This window comes from Microcaecilia unicolor, chromosome 3 (genome assembly GCF_901765095.1).
Source record: "Microcaecilia unicolor chromosome 3, aMicUni1.1, whole genome shotgun sequence".
NCBI lineage: Eukaryota > Metazoa > Chordata > Amphibia > Gymnophiona > Siphonopidae > Microcaecilia > Microcaecilia unicolor.
Genome location: NC_044033.1, coordinates 524,069,136 through 524,085,073, shown reverse-complemented (window position 1 = coordinate 524,085,073; position 15,938 = coordinate 524,069,136). Strand labels below are relative to the sequence as shown.

Here is a 15,938-nt window from a genome sequence, read left to right as displayed (position 1 = left end):
GCTTCCTCGCTCTCAGCATAGTGGCGATGACCTTGTCTGAGAAGTCCTTCTTCCTCAGACGCTGCCGCTCAATAGCCAGGCCGTAAGACCAAAGGGGGAGGGATCCTCCATCACCACGGGACCCTGATGTAACAGGCCCTGCTCCACTGGCAGCCGCAGAGGATCGTCGACTGAGAGCCTGATCAAGTCCGCATACCAGGGACGTCTGGGCCAATCCGGACCCACCAGGATTACCCTGCCGGGATCCTTTGCCACCCGGTCTAGCACCCTGCCCAACATGGGCCAGGGCGGGAACACATAGAGAAGCTCTTGTGTCGGCCACTGTTGGAGAAGAGCATCTACTCCCAGGGATCGAAGGTCCCGTCCTCTGCTGAAAAAGCGCGGCACTTGGCAATTGGCCGATGACGCCATCAGATCTAGGCTCGGCTGGCCCCAGCGCTTCGTGATGTCCAAGAACGCCTGAGCAGATAGCTGCCACTCTCCGGGCTCCAAGGTATGGCGACTGAGAAAGTCCGCCTTGACATTCATGACTCCGGCAATGTGGGCCGCTGACAGCTGTTCCAGGTTCGCTTCTGCCCACTGGCATAGACTCATAGCCTCCTTGGCTAGAGGGGCGCTCTTGGTACCTCCCTGGCGGTTGACATAGGCCACAGCCGTGGCATTGTCCGACAGGACCCGTACAGGCTTCAACACCAGTACCGGGATGAACTCCAAAAGCGCCAACCGAATGGCTCTGAGTTCCAGGAGGTTGATAGACCACTTTGCCTCTGCAGGAGACCAGAGCCCCTGCGCTGTCCTTCCCAAACAGTGGGCTCCCCAGCCCGACAAAGAGGCGTCCGTCGTGACGACAATCCACTCTGGGGTCACCAGAGGCATTCCCGCAGACAACTTGTCTGTCTGCATCCACCAGCTCAGCGCCTTGCGCACTGCTGGATCCAAGGGAAGGCGCACAGCATAATCCTCCGACATCGGAGTCCAGCGCTGCAGCAGAGAGTGTTGAAGTGGTCTCATATGAGCCCTGGCCCAGGGCACTACTTCCATCGTGGCCGTCATAGAGCCCAACAGCTGCACATAGTCCCAAGCCCGAAGAGGAGAGGCTACTAGGAACTGGTCCACCTGAGCCTGAAGTTTGACAATCCGATTGTCTGGCAGGAACACTCTGCCCACTTGGGTGTCGAATCGAACTCCCAGATACTCCAGGGACTGAGTCGGGCGCAGCTGGCTCTTCTCCCAGTTGATGATCCATCCCAGGGAGCTCAAAAGAGCAACTACCCGGTCCACAGCTTTGCCGCACTCTGCATAAGAGGGGGCTCGGATCAACCAGTCGTCCAGATAAGGATGGACTTGTACTCCTTCCTTTCGCAGGAAGGCCGCTATGACCACCATTACTTTGGAGAAGGTCCGCGGAGCAGTAGCCAACCCGAAAGGGAGGGCTCTGAACTGGAAGTGTCGGCCCAGGACTGCAAAACGCAGAAAGCGTTGATGAGGAGGCCAGATGGGAATATGCAAGTATGCTTCCTTGATGTCCAAGGATGCCAGGTACTCCCCTGCCTTCACTGCCGCTATAACAGAGCGGAGAGTCTCCATGCGAAAGTGCCGCACTTTCAAGGCCCGATTGACCCCTTTGAGGTCGAGGATAGGCCGGACAGAACCTCCTTTCTTGGTACCACAAAGTAAATGGAGTAACGCCCCTTGCCAAGCTGACTTTCTGGCACCGGAACGACCGCACCCAGGCGGATCAGATTGTCCAAAGTCTGCTGCACTGCCACAGCTTTGACCGGAGACTTGCAGGGAGAGAGTACAAACCCGTCTCTTAAGGGTCGGCAGAACTCTAGCTTGTAGCCGTCTCTGATGACTTCCAGCACCCAAGCGTCTGAAGTTATTGTGGTCCACTCGCCCAGAAACGAGGACAGCCGTCCTCCAATCTGCACTGGGGCGTGGACCAAGACCCCGTCATTGGGTACGAGACCCTGGGGGAGGACCGGAGGGAGCACCTCCGGGACGGCGGTCTCTGCGAAGGAATGCTGCTTGGGGGAGAAATTCCTCTTGAAGGAAGAGGGGGCAGAGGAACCCGACTTGCCCGGGCGGTACCGACGGGCTTCCTGCAACCGTCCTCTGGAGGTACCGGGACGAGTACTAGCCCGAGCCCTGACCTCTGGTAACTTCTTGCCCTTAGACGTGCCGAGATCGGTCACGATTTTGTCCAGCTCGACCCCAAAGAGCAGCTTGCCTTTAAAAGGCAACCTAGCCAGGCGGGATTTAGAGGCGTGGTCAGCAGACCAATGTTTCAGCCAAAGCCACCGCCGCGCAGAGATTGTCTGAGCCATGCCTTTCGCTGAGGCCCTCAAGACATCATACAGCAAGTCTGCCAAATAGGCTAAGCCCGATTCCAGGGCCGGCCAATCAGCCCTCAAGGAATGATCCAAGGGGGAAGCCCGCTGCACCATAGTCAGGCACGCCCTGGCCACATAGAAGCCGCAAACTGAGGCCTGCAAACTTAAAGCAGCCGCCTCAAAGGACGACCTTAAGGCCGCCTCCAATCTTCTGTCTTGGGCGTCCTTTAGGGCCGTGCCACCTTCCACTGGCAACGCCATTTTCTTAGTCACCGCAGTGATTAAAGAATCCACGGTAGGCCACAGATAGGCCTCACGTTCACTCACAGCCAAAGGATAGAGGCGGGACATAGCCCTAGCCACTTTAAGGCTCGTTTCCGGGACATCCCATTGAGCCGCAATTAAGGTGTGCATGGCATCATGCACGTGGAAGGATCTAGGCGGGCGCTTCGTCCCCAGCATAATGGCAGAGCCAACAGGGGCTGAGGGAGAGACGTCCTCCGGAGAGGAAATCTTCAAAGTGTCCATGGCCTGTAACAACAGGTTGGGCAAATCCTCTGGGCTAAAAAGCCGCGCTGCAGAGGGGTCATCCGCTCCATCCGAGCGGGGATCTATCTCCTCCAAGGAATCCGCAAAGGACCGTTGGGAGACCTCAGACACGCTGCCCTCATCTACATCGGAGGAGACAAAGTCCTCCAAGGCCTGGAAATCAACCCGAGGGCGTTTACCTCTGGGAACCTCAACCTCTTTATCAGAAGAGGGAGCAGGGGCAGCGTTTTGCATGAGGAAAGCCTGATGCAGCAGCAAAACAAACTCGGGGGAGAAACCCCCCAGACTGTGCACTTCCGCAGCCTGGGCAACAGCCCTAGACGCACTCTCAACCGGCGCTCGCAATAGCGGGGGAGAGACATGCTGCGCATCCAAAATAGCGTCCGGCGCGAAACTCCGCGAAGGAGCCGCGCGGGAAGAACGGCGCTTAACTTTAGCCGCTTGTGCCGTCGCCCAAATTAAGGGCGTTCATGGCATTAATGTCTCCAACCTCAAGGGCGGCCCACGAAGAAGCCGTCCGAGCCGCGTGGCCGGCCAAGATGGCGGAGGCGAGGAGCGGGGGATGGGCGTTTATGGCGGGAAAAAAACCGCCACGCCGGAGGAACGACCGGGACATTCATCGGTCACTAAACTGTCACCCATCAAGGGCGAATCAGGTTGTAAAACCCCCGCATCCCCTCTAGAAGCGCTCCAGCGATCCGGGGAGCGACCCTTTGCGCCCTCGCCCTCCGACGCCATATGCCACGAGGAGAAGAATCGGGGAACCCCCTGCCCGCTATAAAAAGGTAAAATTACCTGCTTGCCGCTCCGAGCTGTAACGAACTGGTGTCCCAGTGAGTAGCTGCAATGAACGTTTAAAGAAACGTCGAATTAAACGCCTTTAAAGACGTTTAAATTTTTTTTTTTTTTTTTTTTAACGGAGCCAGCGGGAGGGGGGGAGAAAAGGAGGGACCTGGCACCACCAGGTTTGCACTTGCTCAAAAGAGCCCTCAACCCCAGGCCTCAACAAAACCTAAGGATTAGGCTTGGAGGCCTAGCCAGAGCTGCTGCTGTGTGTGACCACCACCTGCTGAGATAGAGAACATACTGAGGAGTTTCCGGCAGCACATGACCACATATAGGGAGGCAAAAGTTTGCTCTCTATCTCCACCTGCTGGTAGATGGACACAACCCACCAGTCTATGGATTGATCAGCTTGATGATATGGAAAGTATGTTAATTATGGCAGAATAATAAAAGAGATAGGTAGGTAGAGATGGGCAAGGGTGAAGGGAGTAGGAGAGGTATAAGCAAGGGGTAAGTGAGCATTGGGGGAGGGGTAAGGAGGGGGAATGGGACACGGGATAAGCATAGAGAGAATTTGGTGGGAGATGTAGTCTGGGTCATTGCCATAAACTCCTGGATATGTATGGGGTATATGGGTTCATAAGATTAAACAAAGACAAAGCACAAAAGGGTCTCCAGAACTGCAACGCTGGTACAGTCTTTATTGAAATTGACCCGACACAGGCTGTGTTTCGGCGCTCACCAGCGCCTGCCTCAGGGGTCGAGATGAATATCTTCTTATGGAAGTCCCAAAATGATTGTACCAATTGCTTCATTTTAAAATTTAAAAAAAAAAAAAAAAAAACGTCCTGGACTTTAAGATCCATATTCATCTCGACCCCTGAGGCAGGCAATGGTGAGCGCCAAAACACAGTCCGTGTCGGGTCAATTTCAATAAAGACTGTAACAACGTTCCAGTTCTGGAGACCCTTTTGTACTTTGTCTTTGTTTAAACATTACAAAGCACATATATCAGCCTGGGACCTACCATTCTCGCAATGGGGCCCCACAAACAAAAGAGGCCACAAGCTTGACTTCCTGGGAGCATCTCCTCCAAACATAGTGAAAGACCCTGTCTGGAACGCGGTACCTTGGTCGGATTATTACTTACTGGAGGCAGTACTACATATGTGTTCATCCACATCAACTCGTCAAAACCCTCAACGGATTTATTCCAGAGGCAACATTAAGGAAGACCCCTTCTGGCTCGAAATGTCTCAGAATGAGAACAACCTGCCTCTAGAACCCTCCAAGATGAAATTCCACTGGGACTCACTGGCTCTCTCAGCACTAGACAAGCTAGCACCCCTAAAAAGGAGGAACACTATCAAAAGGAAATCTGTCCAGTAGTTTTCCCCTGAGTTGTCAACACTAAAATCTATATGTAGACGGTTTAAACAGCATGGAGAAGTCACCTAGATTACTGCAATGCACTCTACGCTGGCAGTAAAGAGCAAATCATCAAGAAACTTCAAACCGCCCAGAACACCGCAGCTAGACTCATATTCGGAAAAACAAAACATGAAAGTGCTAAACCCCTAAGGGAAAAGTTACACTTGCTTCCTTCTCAAAGAACGTATCGCGTTCAAGGTATGTTCTCTAGTTCATAAAATCATTCACGGAGATGCCCCAGCCTATATTTCAGACCTGGTAGACTTGCCACCCAGGAACGCTAAAAGATCATCCCGCATTCCTCAATCTTCACTTCCCCAGTTGTAAAGGTCTAAAATACAAATTAACGCATGCGTCAAACTTTTCTTACCTGAGTACAAAGTTATGGAACGCACTGCCGCACAACTTAAAAGCTATTTATGAACTAACTAACTTTCGCAAATCTTTGAAGACCCACCTCTTCAACAAGGCATACCACAAAGATCAGCAATAGTAAATATAACACATTTCCACCTTACCTATAATCAGAACTGTTTTTTCTTATATCTGCTTGTTCAATTTTCTACAATGTCATTCATGGCCTTTATGTAACACTAATTGTTATCTTCCAATCTACTATCTACTACTACTACTACTAACTAGCATTTCTAAAGCGCTACTAGGGTTACGCAGCGCTGTACAATTTAGACATAGAAGGACGGTCCCTGCTCAAAGAGCTTACAATCTAAAAGACAAGAGAACAATCTAAAGGCAAGTGAACAATCTAGAGGACGAGTGAACAGTTAATCTGATAGAGTGGATAGATAGGGGCATTCTGTCTATCTAGAGCGGTTAGGCGCCGAAGGCAGCATAGAAGAGGTGAGTTTTAAGCAGAGATTTGAAGATGGGTAGGGAGGGGGCATGGCGTATGGGTAAAGGAAGATTGTTCCAGGCATAGGGTGAAGCAAGGCAGAATGAGCGGAGCCTGGAGTTGGCAGTGGTGGAGAAGGGTACTGAGAGAAGGGCTTTGTCCTGTGAGCGGAGGTTACGGGCGGGAACATAGGGGGAGATGAGGGTGGAGAGGTAGTGAGGAGCCGCAGACTGAGTGCACTTGTAGGTAAGGAGGAGGAGCTTGAATTGTATGCGATATCTGATTGGAAGCCAATGAAGTGACTTGAGGAGAGGGGTGATATGAGTATATCGGTTTTGGCGGAATATAAGACGTGCAGCAGCGTACTGAACTGATTGAAGGGGGAATAGATGGCTGAGTGGGAGGCCGGTGAGGAGTAAGTTGCAGTAATCAAGGCGAGAGGTAATGAGAGCGTGGACGAGAGTTCTGGTGGTGTGCTCAGAGAGGAAAGGGCGAATTTTGCTGATGTTGAAGAGGAAGAAGCGACAGGTCTTGGCAGTCTGTTGGATATGCGCAGAGAAGGAGAGGGAGGAGTCAAAGATGACTCCGAGGTTGCGGGCAGATGGGACGGGGAGGATGAGGGTGTTATCAACAGAGATAGAGAGTGGAGGAAGAGGAGAAGTGGGTTTGGGAGGAAAGACGAGGAGCTCGGTCTTGGACATGTTCAGCTTCAGGTGGCGGTTGGACATCCATGCCGCGATGTCGGATAAACAGGCCGATACCTTGGCCTGGGTCACCGCGGAGATGTCAGGTGTGGAGAGGTATAGCTGAGTGTCATCGGCATAAAGATGATACTGGAAACCATGAGACGAGATCAGCGAGCCCAGGGAAGAGGTGTAGATTGAGAAGAGAAGGGGTCCAAGGACAGATCCCTGGGGAACTCCAACACATAGTGGGATGGGAGTGGAGGAAGATCCATGGGAGTGTACCCTGAAGGTGCGGTGGGAGAGATAAGATGAGAACCAGGAGAGGACAGGGCCTTGGAATCCAAAAGAGGATAACGTGGCAAGAAGTAAATCATGGTTGACAGTGTCAAACGCGGCGGAAAGATCGAGGAGGATGAGGATGGAGTAATGACCTCTGGATTTGGCCAGGAGCAGGTCATTGCAAACTTTAGAGAGTGCTGTTTCTGTCGAGTGCAGAGGGCGAAAACCGGATTGAAGTGGATCGAGGATGTCATGAGAGGAGAGAAAATCAAGGCAGCGGCTGTGAACGGCGCGCTCAAGTAATTTGGAAAGGAAGGGTAAAAGAGAGATGGGGCGGTAGTTAGAGGGGCAGGTAGGGTCAAGTGAAGGTTTTTTTAGGAGAGGTGTGACAACAGCGTGTTTGAAGGTGTCAGGGACAGTCGCCGTGGAGAGAGAGAAGTTGAGGATGCGACAGATGGCGGGGGTGACAGTATGGGAGATAGTGTTGAGTAGGTTGGTGGGGATGGGATCAGAGGAACAGGTGGTGCATTTCGAGGAGGAAAGAAGGCGGGAAGTTTCAGCCTCGGTGATCTCCGGAAAGGAGGAGAAGGAGACCTGGGTAGGTTGGTTGAGGGAGAGGGTTAAAGGGTGAAGGGGAGGTGGAGGTTTGGTCGTGAACTCAAGGTTGATCTTTTGCACTTTGTCGCGGAAGTAGTCGGCCAGTGATTGAGGAGAGAGAGAAGGGGGAGTAGGAGCGGGGGGCACTTTTAGGAGGGAGTTAAGGGTGGTGAAGAGACGACGAACGATACATTGTAAGCCACATTGAGCCTGCAAAAAGGTGGGAAAATGTGGGATACAAATGCAATAAATTAATTAATTAAGAAACCTGCTGACAAACAAGCCTGGAAGTCTCAGTTGCAGAGGCTAGAATACTTCACTACTCTAATCTTATAGGTAACACCGACCTGAAAACGAAGATGTTATATAATATAATCAAGGGTCTAACATCCTCTCCATTGGACTTACATCCTTAACACCCAACCCCACCTCACAGGATCTTGCTGACTTCTTTAACAACAAAATCACCCAGGCACGATCAAAGCTTGACGATCAGGCCAAAGAACTCAATACTAAAATTACAATCCTCCAACCTACACCCCCAAAAGAGAGAGATAATTTCTTGCACAAATCACATCGCCGCAGTGGACCGATATTGGCACATTTTTTCACCTCTCTCTAGTGAAGAAGTCACTTGCACACCCCATTGCACATTGGACACATGCCCCCTCACCGATTTTCCTCAATCCTTCCACCTCTAACCTGCAGCATAACTGCAATGGCTAACAATCTATTGGACAAGGGCATCTTACCTACAGAGATGGGCCAAATAGCTCTGACCCCTATCCCAAAGGCAACTGGCTTAGGACCAACAATGCCTGCCAGTTATTGCCCGAAGCGAGCGTACTGATCTTCACCAAACTAATGGAATCTTATGTCAGCAAACAATTCTAAAAATACCTAGGCAACCACTCCTGTCTCCTCCCTATTCAATTCGTCTTCAGAGCAGCCCACAGCACAGAAAAGCTTCTGTTAGTCCCAACAACATTCATCCAATCTCAATTATCCCTAGGCAAATAAACCATACTGTTACAATTCGTCATTTCTGCAGCCTTTGACACAGTTGACCATAACCTATTATTAAGAAAGGTAAGAGAAATCGGGCTGTCGGAATCAGTGCTCAACTGGTTCCATAATTTCTTGGTCAATAGGAGAAACTGCATCCACAAAAATAACGAGACATCACAATTCTGGGTGCCACCCTGCAGGGTACTGCAAAGCTCACCACTCTCACCACTCCTATTTAATGTCTTTATGTCATCCCACGAGAACCTCAAGATATGGGATGACGAACTCCTGCTATCATATAAGACAACATTTTTCTGTGGACACCAGCCGGTGGTAACCTATTAGAAACTACCTCTAAAATATCCAGCTCCATGGAACGCATTCAAAACCGGGCCATCGAAAACAGACTGAAGCTGAACACAAACAAAACCAAACTACTATGGTTTCACACTCACATGAACCTCGTTCCAAACACACTACACTATCAAAGTGATCCTGGATTCCTCACTATCCTTCGAACCACAAATCAATCACCTATAGCAAAAGACATTTTACAAAAACAGCTAAGACTGATCAGAGCCTATTTCGACCAATCCTCATTCGCCTTACTCGTTCAAACACTTACTCTCTCCCACACAGACTATTGTAAGTGTTTGAACGAGTAAGGCGAATGAGAATAGGTCGAAATAGGCTCTGATCAGTCTTTTGCTATAGGTGATTGATTTGTGGTTCGAAGGATAGTGAGGAATCCAGGATCACTTTGATAGTATAGTGTGTTTGGAACGAGGTTCAGGCCTATCAACGAAACTGATGTCCAAGCTGCAACTTATGCAAAACACATCGGCCCCGTCCAATCTTCAGGTTGCAAAAATTTGACAGGGTCACACCCTACTTGAAACTACCACACTGGCTTTCTATTCAGAAAAAATTCTTCTTCAAAACTATCTGCCTATTTTTCCAAGTCCTACATGGATCAACCTCAGAAATGCCAATTAACATTTTCAAAGACTTCATGTTTGGTCACTCTGTAAGGCTCTTGATATTCTATTCGCCAAGAGAAAAAAGCATCCGCTTCTTTAAAATCTTCAATGTTCTATTTTCTTTCATGGTCATTCCCCACTGGAACTCAATGACTTCTACAATCCGAGCGAAACTCTCTAACTCCACCTTTAGAAAAAAAATGAAGAACGTCCTATTTGACAATAGCTTAAGCAAATTTGTGAACCATTTTACATGTTCTGAACCATTCATGACGCAAGTCTTATGTTAACCATTTGCAATGTCTTTTAAATGTCTTATGTAAAAGTAGGCAACTGCCAAGGAAGTGATTGTGAACCGTACTGAAAACTTTTAAGGGGATACGGCAGTATACAACAATAAATAGACATTGATATCATACAATATCACAGGAGCAGCAGGGGGACAGGCCCCCAGTAAGCAGCAGAATGGGTAAAGGACAGACCCGGGTAGGTGACAGGCCCCAAGCAAGCAGTAGTAAGGGTAGACAGAACCCAAGCAAGCAGTAGTAAGGGTAGAGGACAGACCCAGGCAGGTGACAGACCTATGCAAGCAGCAGTAAGGGTAAAGGACAGACCCAGGTGGGTAACACGCTAATGCATGCAACAGTAAGGATGCAGGACAGACCCAAGCAAGTGAGCGGCCCCAAGAAAGCAGCAGTAAGTGTAGTAAACATAGTAGATGACGGCAGAAAAAGACCTGCACGGTCCATCCAGTCTGCCCAAGAAGATAAATTCATATGTGCTACTTTTTTTATTTGTACTGTCCTCTTCAGGGCACAGACCATATAAATCTGGCCAGCCCTATCCCCGTCTCCCAACCACTAACCCCGCCTCCCACCACCAGCTCTGGCACAGACTGTATAAGTCTGCCCAGCACTATCCCCGCCTCCCAACTACCAGTCCCGCCTCCCACCACCAGCTCTGGCACATACCGTATAAGTCTGCCCAGCACTATCCCTGCCTCCCACCACCGGCTCTGGCACAGACCGTATAAGTCTGCCCAGCACTATCCCCGACGCCCAACCACCAGCCCCGGCACAGACCGTATAAGTCTTCTCAGCACTAGCCCCGCCTCCCAACCACCAGCCCCGGCACAGACCGTATAAGTCTGCCCAGCACTAGCCCCGCCACCCATTCTAGATTAAGCTCCTGAGGATCCCTTCCTTCTTCACAGGATTCCTTTATGTTTATCCCACGCATGTTTGAATTCCGTTACTGTTTTCATCTCCACCACCTCCCGCGGGAGGGCATTCCAAGCATCCACCACCCTCTCCGTGAAAAAATACTTCCTGACATTTTTCTTGAGTCTGCCCCCCTTCAATCTCATTTCATGCCCTCTCGTTCTACCGCCTTCCCATCTCCGGAAAAGGTTCGTTTGCAGATTAATACCTTTCAAATATTTGAACGTCTGTATCATATCACCCCTGTTCCTCCTTTCCTCCAGGGTATACATGTTCAGGTCAGCAAGTCTCTCCTCATACGTCTTGTAACGCAAATCCCATACCATCCTCGTAGCTTTTCTTTGCACCGCTTCAATTCTTTTTACATCCTTAGCAAGATACAGCCTCCAAAACTGAACACAATACTCCAGGTGGGGCCTCACCAACGACTTGTACAGGGGCATCAACACCTCTTTTCTTCTGCTGGTCACACCTCTCTCTATACAGCCTAACAACCTTCTAGCTACGGCCACTGCCTTGTCACACTTTCATCGCCTTCAGATCCTCAGATACTATCACCCCAAGATCCCTCTCCCCATCCGTACCTAGCAGACTCTCACCGCCTAACACAGTAGACTAGTAAGGGTAAAGGACACAATCAGACAAGTGACAGGCCCCAAGCAAGCAGCAATAAGACTAGAAAACAGACCCAGGCAGGTGACAGGCCTCAAGCAAGCAGCAGTAATGGTAGAGGACAGACCCAGGCAGGTGACAGGCCCCAAGCAATCAGCAGTAAGGGTACAGAACAGATCCAGTTAGGTGCCAGGCCTATGAAAACAGCAGTAAGGGTAGAGAACAGACACAGGTGGGTGGGTGACAGGTCCCAAGCAAGCAGCAGTAAGGGTAGAAGACAGGCCCTGGCAAGTGACAGTAAGGGTAGAAGACAGACTCAGGCAGGTGACAGGCCAATGCAAGCAGCAGTAAGGGAAGAGAAGAGCTCCAGTCAGGTGACAGGCCTATGCAAGTAAGAGCAGTGGACAGACCCAGGCATGTAGCAGCAAAAAAAAAATGTTCTACTCAATGTGGAAACTTAAAAGAATCAAACCTTTCTTCCCAAGGGAAGTACTCCGCAGCCTAGTACAATCAATGGTGCTAAGCCATCTAGACTACTGCAATGCCATATATGCAGGATGTAAAGAACAAATCATTAAGAAGCTTCAGACCGCTCAAAATACAGCAGCCAGACTCATATTTGGGAAAGCAAAATACGAAAGTGCCAAACCCCTAAGAGAGAAACTACACTGGCTCCCACTAAAAGAACGAATTGCGTTCAAAGTTTGCACCCTGGTCCACAAAATCGTTCACGGGGAAGCCCCGACCTATATGTCAGACCTTATAGACTTGCCTACCAGGAACGCAAAAAAGATCAGCACGCACATTCCTCAATCTCCATTACCCTAACTGCAAAGGACTAAAATATAAATCCACATACGCGACCAGTTTCTCATACCTCTGCACGCAGCTATGGAACGCACTCCCGAAGGCCATAAAAATAACGCAAGACCTAACTATCTTCCGAAGGCTAACGAAAACAGATCTCTTCAAGAAGGCGTACCATAAACATCCATCTTAAATACTAAATAATAAGACTTTACACGACCTAGACATAACTGAAATCTTATCACTTGACTGATTAACCTCTTTGCCATTAATGAATAAGCACTACCACTTCTATCTTTAGGTCGAATATGGTCTCTCCATAGTCGATGACCTAAAGTGTGCTACAACCCAATTTATCACTCAGGAACCTTCATGAATTACCATAATTTATTCTTCCTTACCCTGTATACGCACATGATATAGATCTATATCATGATCTGTTCCACGTATGTCATGTTCCATGTATGTTACCATGTATGTATGCACCTCAACGCAATACCACTTGTAATTCTGCTACCCGGAAATGGCAACCGCCATTACGGCAAATGTAAGCCACATTGAGCCTGCAAATTGGTGGGAAAATGTGGGATACAAATACTACTACTTAACATTTCTAAAACGCTACTAGGGTTACGCAGCGCTGTACAGTTAACAGATAAGGACATTCCCCGCTCAAAGGAGCTTACAATCTAAAGGACAAATGTACAGTCAGACAAATAGGGCAGTCAAACTGGGGCAGTCTAGATTTCCTGAATAGAGGTATAACGGTTAGGTGCCGAAGGCGACATTGAAGAGGTGGGCTTTGAGCAAGGATTTGAAGATGGGCAGGGAGAGGGCTTGGCAAATGGGCTCAGGAAGTTTATTCCAAGCATAGGGTGAGACGAGGCAGAAAGGGCGGAGCCTGGAGTTGGCAGTGGTGGAGAAGGGTACTGAGAGGAGGGATTTGTCCTGTGAGAGGAGGTTTCGGGTGGGAATGTATGGGGAGATGAGGGTACAGATGTAATGAGGGGCTGCGGACTGAGTGCATTTGTAGGCTAGAAGGAAAAGCTTGAACTGTATGTGGTACCTGATTGGAAGCCAGTGAAGTGACTTGAGGAGAGGGGTGATATGAGCATATCGGTCCAGGCGGAATATAAGACGTGCAGCACAGTTCTGGATGGATTGAAGGGGGGATAGATGGTTAAGTGGGAGGCCAGTAAGAAGTAGGTTGCAGTAGTCAAGGCGAGAGGTAATGACAGAGTGGATTTCGGGTGGTGTGCTCGGAGAGAAACGGGCGAATTTTGCTGATGTTATAGAGAAAGAAGCGACAGTTCTTGGCTGTCTGTTGGATGTGTGCAGAGAAAGAGAGGGAGGAGTTGAAGATGACTCCGAGGTTGCGGGCAGATGAGACGGAGAGGATGAGGGTGTTATCAACTGAGATAGAGAGTGGAGGGAGAGGAGAAGACAATAAGCTCGGTCTTGGCCATGTTCAGTTTCAAGTGACGGTTGGACATCCAGGCAGCAATGTCGGATAAGCAGGCCGATACCTTGGCCTGGGTCTCCATGGTGATGTCTGGTTTGGAGAGATACAGCTGGGTGTCATCAGCATAAAGATGATATTGGAAGCCATGGGATGAGGTCAGGGAGCCCAGGGAAGAGGTGTAGATTGAAAAAAGAAGGGGTCCAAGGACAGATCCCTGGGGAAGTCCAACAGACAGCGGGATGGGGGTGGAGGAAGATCCATGAGAGTGTACTCTGAAGGTGCGGTGGGAGAGATAGGAGGAGAACCAGGAGAGGACAGAGCCCTGGAACCCAAATGAGGACAGTGTGGCAAGAAGTAAATCATGATTGACAGTGTCAAAAGCGGCAGATAGGTCGAGGAGGATGAGGATGGAGTAGTGACCTTTGGATTTGGCAAGGAACAGGTCATTGCAGACTTTAGATAGTGCCGTTTCTGTCGAGTGTAGGGGGCGAAAGCCGAATTGAAGTGGATCGAGGATGGCATGAGAGGAGAGAAAATCAAGGCAACGGCTGTGAACGGCGTGTTCAAGTATCTTGGAGAGGAAGGGTAGGAGGGAAATGGGGCGGTAATTGGAGGGACAGGTAGGGTCAAGTGATGGTTTTTTGAGGAGTGGTGTGACTACAGCATGCTTGAAGGTGTCAGGGACAGTTGCAGTGGAGAGAGAGAGAGAGAGAGGTTGAGGATATGACAGGTGGAAGGCAGGGCCGGTCCTAGGGTCTGTGGCGCTCCCCTGCAGACTATGAGTTGGCGCCCCTCCCCCCCCCCCATCTCCTTTCTCTCTTCTCCCACCCTGCCCCTGTCCAGCGATTCTCCTTGGCCCCCATCCCCCTCCCATTTATAGCCACCTGCCCGCCCTCTTCTCTCCCCAACATCCCCCTTTTTCTTCTTCCCACCCTGCGTGGTTTAAATCTTTTTAAATTTACCTCCGTCCCAGCGGCCGCGGCATTTCAAAGCCCTGCCCCGTCTCTAGCCTTCCCTCCCTTCGTGAGTTCATTCCCTCAGAGTCCCATCCTCGAGGAAATGACATCAGAAGGCGGGACTCTGCGGAACGAACTGACAAAGGGAGGGAAGGCTAGAGGCGGGGCAGGGCTTTCAAACGACACGGCTGCTGAGACGGAGGTAAAGATTTAAAGCCCCAAGGGTGGTGCGGTATGGTGGCGCCCTTGAAGGCAGGCGCCCCCCTGCGGTGCTTACCCCACTTACCGGGTTTGACCGGCCCTGATGGAGGTGGGGTGATAGTAGGAAAGATGGTGTTAAGTAAGTTGGTGGGGATGGGGTCAGAGGTGCAGGTGGTGCATTTCCAGGAGGAAAGAAGGTGCTACAAATAAATAAAAATAAGAGGCAAGTGACAGGCCAATGCAGGGCAAAGGTGGGACACACACTCCATGCAAGAGCACTAGTATGTTCTCTGTTGTTCAGGCAATGTCCGAAATGCCCCTGACCTGGAAGCCCTGATACCCGCGTTCCTTCCGTCAGGTCGCCTTCTTCTCCCCTCCGCTCTCTCTCTCTCTCCCGGGTCTCCTCCAAGTGAGCATGCGCAACAAACAACGCCAGCGCGCGCTCCAAGAAGACCGATCGGAGCTTTGCATGCGCACTACATAACGTCTCGGAGCCGGCCCTCCAGACCAAAAAAGGACGGAGCTTGATTGACAACTGGAGGGCGGCATGACGTCAAGACGTTGTAGCCACGGAGGTTGTCTCGGTTTCCCCTTCACCGCGCAGCCATCGTACTACGTACTACACTCAAAACAAAGCATGCTGCTGTATCCACGTTGGGGCGTTCTTTTCACTTTACATTTTCAAACATGCCGGCTTGTGCGGAGGAAGTATAATAAAGAAATCACTTTTCATAGGTAGAGTAGTAATTTGTTGTAAATCGTAATCAGTGTGTAATCAGTAATCAGTGGGGTAGTCTAGACTGCCCCAACTTGACATTTCGTCCTTTAGATTGTAAGCTCTTCTGAGCAGGGACCGTCCTTAATTATTAATTTGTACAGCGCTGCGTAACCCTAGTAGCGCTCTAGAAAGTTAAGTAGTAGTAGTAGTAGTCATTTGGAGGTGCTGGTTTTAAGGGACACTCTAGCCTAGCACGTGTTGTATTCGGGAACGGTGTAAAAGCCAGGGATCCAGCTGTGTCCGTCTTTTACCTTTTGCCTTTTGCCTTTTGCCTTATATTGTGCAGACATTTTTTTTTCTCCTGGTAAAGGGCCACTAAAACAGACCACATGTTATGAGAATCAAGTTCTCATCAATCAGAGTTTCTATCTATCGATTTATTTATTTTTGTACTTGTTTATGA

At 49.8% G+C, this 15,938-nt stretch overlaps 1 protein-coding gene across 1 annotated transcript in view; it reads right to left on the bottom strand.

Annotated features, from left to right (window-relative positions):
• Nucleotides 1-15,150, bottom strand: part of MTRES1 (mitochondrial transcription rescue factor 1) — a 29,645-nt gene extending 14,495 nt beyond the window's left edge. The window contains exon 1 of the mRNA XM_030199177.1: nucleotides 15,082-15,150. The gene's annotated coding sequence lies outside the window, so the exon portion shown is untranslated. The remainder of the gene's footprint in view (nucleotides 1-15,081) is intronic.
• Between the last annotated feature and the right edge of the window lie 788 nt (nucleotides 15,151-15,938).